The sequence below is a fragment of the Anastrepha obliqua genome, chromosome 2, assembly GCF_027943255.1.
Source record: "Anastrepha obliqua isolate idAnaObli1 chromosome 2, idAnaObli1_1.0, whole genome shotgun sequence".
Taxonomy (NCBI): Eukaryota; Metazoa; Arthropoda; class Insecta; order Diptera; family Tephritidae; genus Anastrepha; species Anastrepha obliqua.
The window spans coordinates 89,057,990-89,071,964 of record NC_072893.1 but is presented as its reverse complement, the minus strand read 5'-3'; the positions used below and the strand labels follow the sequence as shown (position 1 = coordinate 89,071,964).

At 39.2% G+C, this 13,975-nt stretch overlaps 1 protein-coding gene across 14 annotated transcripts in view; it reads right to left on the bottom strand.

Moving 5' to 3' along the window:
• The window catches only part of LOC129239612 (protein retinal degeneration B), a 64,425-nt gene that overhangs the window by 30,582 nt on the left and 19,868 nt on the right, over positions 1–13,975 (bottom strand). The window contains exon 1 of one of the 14 annotated variants that reach the window (XM_054875244.1): positions 13,726–13,742. The exons of 12 other annotated variants lie outside the window; for them this stretch is intronic. The gene's annotated coding sequence lies outside the window, so the exon portion shown is untranslated. Of the gene's footprint in view, positions 1–1,796; positions 1,815–13,725; positions 13,743–13,975 lie in introns of those variants that run through there. One more of the 14 variants, XM_054875245.1, reaches the window with a different exon arrangement.

The window sequence follows — 13,975 nt, the reverse complement described above, 5'->3', positions numbered from 1 at the left end:
ATAAAGAGCTATGAAAGCTTTTTTACATCTGTTTTCGATGTTCAATTTCCAACTCAACTTCCTATCTAGAATAACTTCTAGATATTTAGCTGAATCAGATAGAAGTAATGATTCCCCTTTTAAACTTATTGTTTGCAGTGGAGGAGATTGTTGGTTCCCATTGAAAAGAACAAGATCTGTCTTTGCTGGATTCGCATGTAGTCCGCATTCGGTGCACCATTTTGACAGAATATTGATTGAGCGTTGCATGAGCTCAGTGAGGGTATTCAGGTGTTTGCCTGACACGCAGAGAGCAATATCATCTGCATAGGCTACAACCTTGCAGCCTGCTTTTTCGAGATTTCGAAGCAAACTGTTTACAGCGAGATTCCAGAGAAGGGGTGAAAGTACTCCGCCTTGAGGATTGCCTCATGCGGCTTAACCCAAGCTCTGAAGTGATTATTCTATTTTGGAGCATTTGTTCGATCATCTTTCGGATAGAGTAATTAATACCCAATTTGGCAATTTCAGACAAAATAGCGTTGGGTTCAATATTATTAAAAGTACCTTCTATGTCCATAAATGCGACAAGAGAGTACTCCTTATTGTGAAGGGAAGTTTCCACTGTTTGCACCAGTGAATGAAGTGCCGTTTCAGTCGATTTCCCTTTAGTGTAGGCATATTGTGTCTCAGAGATCAACTTAGTATCAAGTTGGGTTTTGATTTGCTCATCTAAGACTTTTTCAAAAGCCTTTAAGCAAAAAGAGGTTAGGCTAATGGGCCTGAAATCGTTTGGTTTGCAGTGTGAAGGCTTCCCCGGTTTCGGAATGAATACTACCTTCGATTTCTTCCAAATTGTCGGAAGGTAAGAGAGATTTAAACACTTACTAAAGGTCCTTGTTAACCAAGGCAGTAGAATTTCCATTCCTTCTTGAAGTTCTGCTGGAATGATGTTGTCAGGACCTGGTGATTTAAATTTTTTAAAACTTAGTATTGCTGTAGATATGCTATTAGAGCTGATTAGATCTGATCTATTCCCATAATTACTCTGAAGAGTGTTGGGAAGTGCAGGTAAGTTGGCAACACAGCCTGGAAAGTGAGATTCTAGAAGTATTCTAAGAGTGTGGTCAGTTGAAGTAGTCCAAGTTCCATCTTGAGTCATGATAAAACTGGGAGAGACTGGGTTTGATGCAAGAATCTTGCGTAGTCTGCTTACTTCTGAAGTGTTCTCTAATTCTTGAGTGTATGATCGCCAAGATGTGCGTTTTGCACTTCTGACAGCTTTCTTAAAGTCTTTGAGACATTGTCGATATTCTTCCCATTCGTCTGTTATTTTAGATTGGTTAAAGAGTTTCCGAGTTCGATTGCGAAGTTCTGAGATTTCTGGAGTCCACCAAAAAGGTTTATGCTTACCTCCTGTTTTTGTCAGGGGGCAAGATTGTCGTGCTGCGCTTTGACACGTCTTTGTTATCATGTTGACAGCGTTTTCGATATCGTTTTTATTTACCATTTCAAACTGCCTGATATCAGGAAGTCCATTGGCAAGATGTTCTTTATATTTGATCCAATTCATACGTTTTTTGTTAAGGTACTTCATGGGTTTTGCCGTTTCGGCTTTTAAAGTGAATGTAATATAATGGCGGTCGGAAAAAGAGTGCTGTTTATCAACGCTCCAGTCCAGCACCAGTTATGTCATGATTCGCTAGCAAGAGTAATATCGAGTACCTCTCTTCTAGACGAGTTAAGAAACGTAGTGACATCACCTCTATTACATATATCAAGCTTATTCGCTGGAATATAATCAAAGAGTTGCTCACCTCGTGTGTTGTTGTTTGTACTGCCCCAAACAATATTATGTGCATTAGTGTCTGCTCCAATAATGATGCGTTTCTGGTTCAGATGCGCCGTATTGACGAGCCTTCTCACTGCTTCAGGAGGAGGCGCCTCCTCTGCGTCGTAAGGCAGGGCCGTGGACAGCTTCAACCTCTATGGCAGTGGTGTCAGCATTGCTAAAGGGAAGAAGAAAAGCATTAATATGTTTTCGAATGAGAATACAAGAGCGCGATTTAACGTTAGCCTCACCTTGAAACAAGGTGTAGCGCCTATCTTTCAGGCCGCATATCTTGTCGTTTGATATCCAAGGTTCTTGGATGAGAATGATGTATTCTCTGAGGCCAGAGGGACGAAGAATGAGGGCTGCTGAGGCAGCCTTAGAGTAGTGCAGATTAATCTGCAGCACTTTTAGACGAACATTCAATGACTGTGGCGTTCGCGTCATCAGCGCTATCTAAAAGTCTATCCTCGTCCTCGAGTTGAATTAAAAAAGGGTCCACAAGTTCGCTGTTCGATTCCGAGTCGGACTCAATCGTCGAAGCTTGTGAGAGAGGCTTATCGACATCCATCTCGAGGGCCGCCGTACTCTCTTCGCTGGGTGCGAGGAGATTTTTTCGGCTGATAGGTCCAGATGGTAGTGGTGTTGAACCCGAAAGCCACAATCCCCTTGCAGTCGTCCAGTGCTTTAACGCTTTCCTGGTCCAGGAGCAGCGTGACATGTCTGAAGTTTCCTGAAGGCTCTTCCACCTTAACTACCCTCCAGTTTTTGGTGGGTAGGTTCGGGTTTCCGATTTTCAGTAGCTGCAGAATGGTTTCCGGATCGGATGGCTCTAGAGGTATTCTTGCTCTGCCGCGTGGTTTGTTTGGTATTTCGCTCTTATTGACGAGCTGGAGATTCGCCCCGGGCCATACCTCGCCAAGTCGGTCGAGGGCCTTGCCGTACAGGCTGACAGAGCGGTGATCCGAGCACGCGATCAACTTGACCCTTGCCTGGAACCATCCCGCGTCAGAGCAGAAAGGAGGGGGTCCTGGGTTCTGCTTCAGAACGTCCAGGTAGCCCAACTGAAGTTTTCTCTCCACAATCTTCCAGTTTGATGGAGAGATGGAACCGTCAGGTTGGCTCTTATCCACCACCGCCATGACCAGACTCTCTCTGGCAACTTCGCAGAACTTGCGTAATTTGACCTCAGAGGAAGTTTTATGCTTCTTGGGGTCGTTGGAACTGGGAGGATCCTCTGAAGACCGCTGCCGCTTAGCTGCACTCGGTTTTGCTTTGGACGCCTCATACTTCCGAAGGAGTTCCCGGGCCCAATCGAGAGTTGAATTTTGTTGGTCCGACAGCTCCTCCTCAGGGGTTTTGCCGAGCTTTTCCATAAGGAAAGTGGCGCGTCTTCGATCTCTATATCGACGGAGATGAGGAGGGACAGGTTTTTTGGAAACTTCTGTCCGAGTTGTTTCCCCAGTTTCTGGCAAAACAGCTTTGGTGATTGATTGATTCTCCGTAGCCGAGCCGGCTTTGGGGGAAGTAGAAGCCACAAGAGAATGCGGTGGTGTCTCTTTGATGGTTTTGCTCTTAATGAGCACTTTCGCCACCGAAGGGGTGGTTTTTGACCCCGCCATGAGTTTGGTGGAGCGAAGAGGGCTTCCGCGTCGGGAAGGAATTTGTTGTTTTTGTTGTGTTGTTTGTTTTTTGTTTGTTGTTTTATTCATTATTTTGCGGTGCGGTCACTCAGCTGACGAGTCAGCAGTCGTAACCTGAGGATATTAGTAGGGAAATAATGGGGTTCGCCACGCCAGAGCCCTATGCCGTGGTAAGTCGAATTGAAACTGGGGTGCGACAGGTGCCCCAGAGTCCGCATACTAGCGACTTAGCTCACCCTAAGCCATGCATCCCTCGGCGTGTGCTGTTCCACCTTGGATTGGTAGCCTTTGATATAAGGAAGTGGCCTTCTCCCCGTGAGTCCATGTTTATTCCATTCGTATTAGCAGAGACATGACCTACTAATACGAGTGGCTTCTCGCCATCCACCGAAGTGGATATGGGTCACTGCCAGCAATTATGGCAGTTACGGCACGCGTGCAGTAACACTGCACAGCATGTTGTTCCCCCTACCATAGTTGTTGGTTGACGAGAACTAGGCTGGTTCGCGAGTAGGCTTTTACCAAAGCTATGACCTACTTAACCACAGAAGATAACTGTGGCGTACCCTATCCACCACCTGGGACGCGCCGCAATAGGTGCCCAACCAAAGGGTTTTTTTTTATTTAATAAAAAGTTATTTAACAATAAAATTAGATTAATTGGAGTAATTTTGTAGCACCTTGTATATCGAAGGTAATAGTAAGGGCGCATGAACGAAATCAAAATAAAATAGGTATACACTTTAAAGCGGTAGTCTCACAATTTAACAGCTACATTTTGTATAAGCACCCAGGCAAATTTGCATACATTTAAAATCCGAAAACTCCTTGCCAAAACTAGTATGAATTTATCGATTTTACAGCACACATCAGAAGTTTAAACTTATATTCACATATGCACGTACATATGTAAATACTTCATACGTTATAATGTTATGTATAATTGCACACTTATACAAATACGCCTGCAGTTGTTAGACACACATCAGGAGCATCAAAATTACTTTTTTTTTGTGAATATGTAAATTAGAACGTACCCAGCTATTGACTATGAATACCTATGCCAAAGCTTTTGAGGTATGACTATAATCCACTTACGTACCTACTTGCATACACACACACATGCCTACCATATTTCAAATGTGCGTGTATTACTTGGCACTATCCGATTTAGTTTGACATGTGACACACGCAATTGCATAAGCACAGCCTGAAATATGACGGTGGCATGTGGAAAATAGTGGCGTGCATGAGTTTGAGAGGCAAGTGGTTGTATGTAGTTGCTGCTTTCTGGCATGCAAGTATGTCAAATATATTTCAAATGCTAACCACAAAAACCAAATAGTGTTCTTTTATTTACATATATCGACGTTAGGGGCAAACCAGCTAAGGGTTGTTTGTTGTGTGTTTTTTGAAAGTTTGTGTGTTTCCTGCCTGCCAGTAGCTTTGAATTTCTATCTCTGCTGGTAAGTGCATACATGCATCTTAGTGGAAATCAATATTTAATGAGGTCGCAAGACCATAAACAAATTAAATGCAATAAGTGACTAAAAAGGTAACAGATTGCTTAAATATATACGTATGTGGTAGTGTGTCGCATGGCGATATGTATGTATGTATGCGTGCATGCATGTATGCATGTGCTTGTTTGAGTGCCCGTAGCGCTTATTTTTGTATGCAAGTGAGGTGCTAACATACACATACACAAATCCCAACATTAAACGAGCGCCTGCAGACAATTTTGCTCACTTCGCCAGAAAGGCCGGGCTGGGCTGGGCTGGGCTGTGTTGAGCTGTGCTTTTCTATCTTATAATAATAAGCGCATACGGGCGTGAAAGTGACAATGTGACATTCTTTAGTCTAGTTGCATCCATTCTTTAATATTTAAGCATGTGTGTCTGAATGTGTGTGTGTTCGTTTTACATATAATATAAGCGCTTATGAACATAAGTATCAACTAAACAATGCAGCTGCCACCAGGCTTGTCAAATTGTAATATTTGCGAGTATAAATGTGCATACCAGTTAATGGCTCTTATTGTATGTGCTTAAGGCATTAGGGTGGCGCACCTTAGTAGAGATCAAAACTGAATTTCTCTAGTTAGCAAAATGCTAGTGATTGTACTAAAAGGATGTGCTGTATGTGCCTGTAAGGTGTATACTTATGAAATGAGACTTTTTTCAATTTCCAACGTTTATTAACAAAAACTGGTTACAACTTTAATCTTCAAAATAATAGCCATCGCTAGCGACACATTTTTACCATCTCTCAGGCGATTTGTGGATGCCGCGCCAAAAAAATATGCCGTATTTGGCCGCAAACCAATAATCCAGCCATTTTTTGGCTTCTTCGTGAGAATTGAAGCGCTGCTCGGAAAGTGCGTAGCCCATCGATGCAAACAAATGATAATCGGAAGATGCTAAGTCTGGTGAGTAAGCCGCATGCACCAGCGGTTCCCAATCGTACGTCTCCACCAATTCCCGGGTCGCTCTTGTTCGATGTGGCGGTGCATTGTCATCAAGAAAAATTAGTTTGTTACGCCGATCGGCATATTCTGGGCGTTTTCGGTGTATAGCGCTGTTCAAATAGGCCAATTGTCGTTGGTAGCGTGCACCGTCAACTGTTTCACCTGGTTTTAATACCTCGTACCAAATCATACCACGCTGATCCCAGAAAACACACAGCATTGCCTTACGGCCGAAGCGATTTGGTTTGGCCGTTGTTTTTGGCTTGTGGCCGGGCGGACCATACGATCGTTTACGCTTGGGATTGGAGAAATACACCCATTTTTCATCACCCGTAACGAATCGATGCAAAAAATACTTCCTTTTGAACCGCGAGAGCACCATTGCACAAATGGGTTTTCGATGTCCGCAAATCGTAGTTCAATATTTTTAAGAGCGACAAAAATGCATTGTTGTATGAAAAGTAACAAACATCGAACTGAATATTGTTGACAGGTGACAGACGAAAAAACGTGACGTTTGGGAAGGTTTAAAAATACTCCTAGCGACATCTATGGACTTGAAAGTCTCACTTCATAGGTATATACCGTATATGTACATTCACCGATTCTTTCGATGAGCCGAAATTTTATTCCAAGTGTATGTGACTTCGAAGTTCTCCGATTAATTGGATTGAACATATTTCATACTTAAATATATAATATTATAAATATTATAAATATAATCTTTGCGTACCAGGAATAGCCGACAATGAAACCGCCCATGCTTCGACTAACTAATCAAATCTTGCTACTCAGCCGCACACTAAGAAATTGAATTGAATTGATCGGCTCATTTCTTAAAAAACATAACAATTCACCCACGAGACCAAATCTTTCCAACACCGATCTCTATCGACAGCACTGTATAACACTCCTCAAAATGAGGAGACCAAAGCTTTGTATAGTGATATTCGAAACTGAAGGTAGGTCAATAGGAAGATTTTTTTAGAAACACAAACGCAATAAATATTCTAAAAATATATGCTGTATGGAGTCATAAGAAAAATCTATTTTTAAGTTAATTAACATGATTTTTCCAAAAAAAGTAAGTTATCTTCGTCTGATAAACAGGAATCCAAATTTATATTGAGATTTATCGAAAAAATTCCAAGCGCCAATGATCGGTTGTAACCCAAACTACGAAACGTTTGATAGATTGAGAAGATATCTTATCAGTCTCCGGCTCACCTTTGGTCAGAGAAGCTCTGTAGCCTTTCATGTCAGTGCTTCTGAGCGATCTTGAAGCTGATACCACCAAGATCATCAGGTTCACAATGGAGAGAGAAGCTTAGACGTATATCGTCATAGCGAGATATTGGGATATGACCGAGCGTAAGCCTATGGTCTGCTATTTTGCTAAGCGATTGCACAAATTTACACTATAAAACATTTATTGAAATTTATTTAAGAAAATTGTCGACCTTTAAGAACAACATATCGCAAAATTCGTCACATTTTTGACGGAAATAATCATCCGAGTGCATCGAAAATTCAAAGGTTGATGAAAAGATTTTACAAAACTGATTCTGTCGAGAATAGAAAAATGAATGCCATACCAAAATCTGGACATTCTGTAGCACAAGGTATTGCTAAACAACCTTCAATATCGATATCTCGACGTTCTCAACAATCAGACATTTACGAATGGACTGTGTGATGAGTTTTTTCGTGCTCATGATGGGCATTTAAATTACATACGTATGCCATTTTTCACATATAATTGCTAAGAGTCGTATTTTGAAAAGAAATAGTGAAACCTGAAAGAATCTAAATTTTTACATGCGTTATTTTAAAACAACATCTAGGTGCGTCTTTTGAAAGACCTTTATTTATCCCCATACACTACTAAATACACAATCTCCATTTCCTTCGATAACACTGTACGACAAAACCAAAGTTTTTCCAAAATAACAAGGTTTCGTCAATGGATTGGAATGTTACGTTGCAAGTTTACGCATGAGTTTTTTTAGGGGGTCAAAGTGTCCGCCGTTTGCACGGTAAATCGGCATAGGAAGCTACGCGAACCTTACATTTAAGATATGTTATCCAATATGTTCAACAGTTCTATGGAAAAGAACAGTGAGCTTTTTTATGGAACATTTAACCCTCTAGTAAATGTGGTCCTTGTTATCTCTTTATCTCTTATTTCTAGCGAAGTCGTCTGCAAGACGCCAAATTGTTCTAGTACACTTAGACATAGGTTTTGTAAATTCTCCCCGGAGTGAGTTCTACTACCTACTTCCTTGTTTAATTTAGTACCCTCTGTAGAGATACTCGTAGCAGTACACCCTTTTCTAAGTGGTATTCAGAATTTCCGCATTCTGGAATCCAAGGTCTAAAATCGCTCTGCATTAAATGTAGTTGCCAAACTGAAAAAAAAAAATTAATAGATGTGTGATTGTTCAATAAAACGTGAATAATATTTACCGAAGCACTGAAGGCCCTAGTAGCCAGTGTGATAATTAAGCTGGAGCTATATTGTATAGGGGATATAAATATTAATAATAATATTTACTAGAGAAATTGTATGACCTAATTGCTCAGTCTGACCAAATTAGCTATTAGCGAAGCTCTAATAACTACACCGCGTTACACACATTCTGTCTTATGAACCAAATATACTTTTTCGGAAAGGGGATACAAAATAAAAATACACGTGTATCGGCGATTTTCATGTACACGTCACAATTTTTTTTGTTTGTATTTTATAACTTTAAACGAGCAATTCTTGTATGCATATCTGTATAGCCACACGATCTCAGGATTAGCTTAACGGATTTGAATGAAATTGGGCACACAGATAGTGTATCATATTTCTAGACTTTTCACCTAGGTGTTGCCACTGACAATGCTTCACAGGGTTGCCACCTGTTCGAAATTAAAAAAAAAATTGCATGAGATATGCCGATGTGGGTATCACTCCGCATTACAATAGAGATATAAAACCCCGAATTATATTAAATTTAAAAATTGTTACATTAAAAATTTTAATGCTTTTAAAGAAACTTAAGGCTTTTATTTTAGCGTTTGTAAGCATTTGTGTCAGTATCGCGACAAATAGACCAACAGTATTCGCCAAGCATATGCGTAATGTCTTGTCCTTTAAAGCGTTTTTCAATAGCCGCGATGTCCTGATGGAACCTTTCGCCATGTTCATCGCTACAAGCTCCTAAATCACCAGGGAAACAATTTAAATGATTGTGAAAAAAATGGATCTTTAGCGACATTAATATGCCCATTTCGCCATATGCCGAAATCATTTCTGCAACAATATTTTTATAATTGTCAGCTCGTTTGTTGCCAAGAAACTGCTCAATAACGGCAACTGTGCCTTTCCATGCACGTGGTTCGATAGCATTCAATTTTGATGAAAAACTTGAAACTTGCAACTATTTTTTTTATCTGCGGACCACTGAAAACACCTTAAATTATACACATCATTAAAAAAATAAAATTACTAAAAGCCTTCGTAAAAAAAATGCCTCCATGAATCTTTGCGCCGCTCAGTTTTGGAAAAATATTGCGCAAACTTGCAATCGCCTCGCCCTCACGATCCAGTTTTTTAACAAAATTTGATACGACACCGAGCTTAATGTGTAGTGATGGCAAAACGATTTGAGATGGCTGCACTAATGGTAGATTTTCTATACTTTCTACGCCTATTTTGTGGCATGTTCGCGGCTTCCACTTAAATTCAATGTAATGCTGATCTCTTTTGCGACCTTCCCATGTACACAAAAGGCACTGATGGGTTGGAAATCCACGCTTAACACCCATGATTACAATTAATTTTACATAATAAAAACATTTCCACGAGTCTGCCTGCAGAAATTCAGCGCGATTGGATCACGGAAAAAGGGTTAAAAATTGATCCAAAGTTTTTAACACAGGCGGACTACGAGCTATATATTATATTTTATACATAAAAAAAAATTCTGACGTGTACATGAAAATCGCCGATACACGTTTATTTTTATTTTTTCTCCCCTTTCCGAAAAAGTATATTTGGTTCATAGGACAGAAAAAAAGTTCGTTTTTGTAACGCAGTGCTATCAATCAGTTGATTATCGATAAATTCTATAAAACGCTCCAATCATGTAATCTGTACATATCTGTAGTGACAGATTTTGATAAGCGAGTGATTCGCTAGAAAGGACAGAAATTAGAGATCAGTAGCGAACTTTCTTGGTATTTTATGACGACTGCAGATTTTCAGAGCTCAATATACCCTAGGTTCCGTTAAATTTCCTGCGAAACGATGTAGTGGACAAGGTGCATGTGATAATATATTTCTATTACAGAGGATGAAGACAAAAAGATGTTGAAGGGGATAAAAAAAAGTTGTTAAACTGGAAAAGGTGAGACGAGTAAAAAATGGCAGGTACCGCGGCGCAACCATAAGCACCACACCCAGTATTTGGCGACATATCTCTTCAGCTGATCGAAGTGTCAATGTTTGGTCCTCAAATTGTGTTTGCATGCAGACAACTAAAATTTCGATATCCATCGTTTCTTGGTGCATTAGTTTGAGTTTTAAACAGCCGTCGGATGTTTATGATTAAACGGGTGCTAAATTGTTGTTAATGTTGTAGCAGTTTATCAAGCCCTACTTAGTGCGGGGAAACCACCAGTCGTCATCATCAGTCTCATCAAACCGTTGGCCCCAGAAACATGCTATTTTGACGGAGTTGGACTAGAGAGCATTTGAATTATGGTTACTCTCATGCGGGATACCTTCATATGCTGGATGAAGCCATGGCAGCTAGTGCTTCTCTACTTTTTGTTATCATTTTAGTTCTAATAAGTTGTAACTGGGTCAAAGTAGCTAAAGTCCCACCAGGCAGCTGAAGTTCTTCGTCTATAACAGGTGCTGGTTGGACTTCGATGACGACATTCGGGGAGCGGCAGTTCATGAAGATGTGGAAGGGCTCCCGGCGAATGTCGTTAATGGCTTGTCTGTATGTATCATCGGCTTTTAAATGACTGGTTGTCCACATCCTCCCAGATTGTAAATAGGGTCGCCGTGGATTTAATGATTGAAAGTTGAAGTTGTAGAGTTTGGTGTAAAGTATAAAGAGACGTTCATCTTTGAACACAAGCGATGGATATCATTGCTGCCTGGTGTTTGGTACTATATTGTTTTGGAGTCCTACTTTATCTTTTGGTGGTAGTTGAATTCCTTCTTCTAGATCAATTTCAGCTCCTTTCTGGTGTTTAAATTGCTAAACTGCGCTCACTTGCTCATCACTTCCCGCCGTTGGCTCCCTTGGATTGCACAGAAATATTTATCCACCGAACTGTTCGCCAGGACTCTTTCCTTTTTCAACACTGTCCCCCCTTCAAGTGTAACATTAACATGTGAGCTTATTGGCATAGCAGCGGGTAACGGAAGTAGAAGACCTAAAATTTCCTGAAGGTTAAGTGCACACTACAAAGATGGGTAAGCTTAGTATGCCTGTGCTTTTGTACTTTGCTCGCTGTGACGTTGATAGAATGCTCATAAAAATTTTCATTCACTTGCGATACGCTAGATTGTATTTTATACTTTACATTTTCATTTTCACATTGTTGCCATTTAAGTTGATATTTGCATAATTCCAACTTGTCCTGCATTTTTTTTCATTTTCTAATACCCTAAGGCCTTTTTTACGGTAATCACGCAAAACTTTTGGATATCACTTGCAATGCTTGCTTGCCCAAATTCCGTGGTTTGTAACCGCATAGCACTGAGCAAACAAACAAAACCCTAAGGCTCTTGACTATACTATGTAAGTATGTGTGTATATGTGCCACCTGTGTAACCACTTAACGCTTTCAAATACACCCCCGTTAGTATTTCGTTGTACGCCTTCAATCGCCCGCACCTGGCTTTGTGCCCACGAAGGTGGCGGTAGCGCCTATTTCTGGCTACGCTGGAGGGGTTTTCAATACACGCAGCAACTAAAAATAAAATTGTCGCCGCACAAATGCTTATGGGACTTTGGGGAATGTTATAAAGATGACAAGCATAAAGCGGTGCTCGACATGCGTTCGCTTATCGAATGTGCGGGCAGTAAATCGCAAGTTTGGTATTAAATACCAATAAAAACACAATACCGCTCGTGACAAATGATAGCAAATCAACCAGTTTTGGCTATTTGTATTTTATTTATATATATTTTTTAATGTTAATTTTTTTTATAAAAGTACATATCGCTCACTGTCTAATAAAAACCACACAAATTCAAATTTCGAACTTAATGCAAAAATAAGAAAAATCCATAACATTTTCTCACAATTCCACCCGTTTTATTTAGAATTTCGAGATAGGTTTTTGGTACGCAGTTTTATATTTTTTTAAATTTTAGTGCAATAAAGTGCAAATTTCAAGTTGCTAAAAATTTCGGTTGATTTTTTATAATTTTTTTTTTCATGATGAAGTTGCGCATTTTCTTCACATAACGACATTTTTTTATATGATGGAAAATGCTCAAAAAATTTTCAGAAATTAAGGTGACTTTTTGGTAACCTCAAACTTACGTTTTATTGTACTACAAGTAAATAGACTATAAAACTGTAAAATTTTAAAATTTTTATGTTAAAATTTTTAAAAATATCAAATATGGTTAATTATTAAAGATTTGAAAAAATATTAAATATTGTTAATTATTAAAAATTTGAAAAATATTTAAAAATATTAAATATTATTAATTAACAAAATTTTTTAAAAATTATTAAATTTTTGTACAACTTAAATTCGAATTCTTTACAAAATTTATATCCTTGATTTATGACAGTTTTGTTATATGATGAACTATATTTTTAAAAAATAATTGACAAAAAAAAATTTGATGTGAAAAATATTGCGAATATTGTAAAAAGATACTGACTTATTTAGGTGAACATAAGTATACATACATACATACACATATACGAGTGTGATTTTCAAAAGCGTATGTCAACACTTTGGATTTCTAGATCTTTTATGACAATTAATAAAAAATCAATTGAATGGAGAACCCCTCCCATGGGAAGCTGGTTAAAAATAGGAATGTAATATAAAAACACAGGAAAAAAGAAACGAATTTAAAGAAGATCTACCATCAACAGAATTCCATTCAAATGCCAAAATTTCTGTTCAAAAGCAGTTTTATCTCAAGCCACACACCTCTCTCTGCTACATTCATTCCTTCTCCTACACAAAACTTGCGTTTTAACTACGTCTTTAAATTCCTCGCTGCTTCTACTGGCGCTGCTGGTGTTGTTGTTCCCCTTATGCGTGGGCGCAAAATCCTTCCTTACGTATGCTGCAAAAATGTGAAGGACATTTTGCATATTCACTCTCAGTTTGTTATTGACAATTTATTCACATTTCTCTTTATTTGATAATTTCATTGCATTTTTATCTTTTTTTTTTGTTTTTTTGCTATTTATTATTTTTCTCACACTTATTTTGTTTTTTTTTTCACACTTTTGATTATTTTCGCACTGCGCCTATAAACACAAAATATTCGCAGAATATACAAGTGAGAATATAGGTACGCACTATTTCTTACTTATTATTTCGTTTATTTAGCTATTGACAGCCGATTTCTGTTTTTTGTTAATTTTTATCATTCACTACGGCACAAAACTTTTGTATCTCTTGCAATTCCCAAAGTGGCACAAATGACCCAAAGCCCCAAAGTGTTGTCTAACAGCTTGGCATTTTGGTGGATTCGAATATGCAGGCCCACACACCCATACACACACACACGCACACGCACACTGGCAACACACGAACGCACCTCGATAGCAAGCGCTCCACTGGCAACTAAATACTCAACAACTTCTGCTGTTGAAAAGTCCATCGACTGGATTGCGACCGATTCTGCTGGCAACTGCTTGCTTTTGGCTGAGTGTTGTTTGCTTTTAATCTTTTCGGCATTGGCTGTAGAAGCTTTTCTCAGCAAACATAAAGGGATGCCAATGGCTGAGGAATTCTTGTTGACAAAGGGAACTTTTCCGTAGAAGAATCATATGTGGGGGAAAATCTGA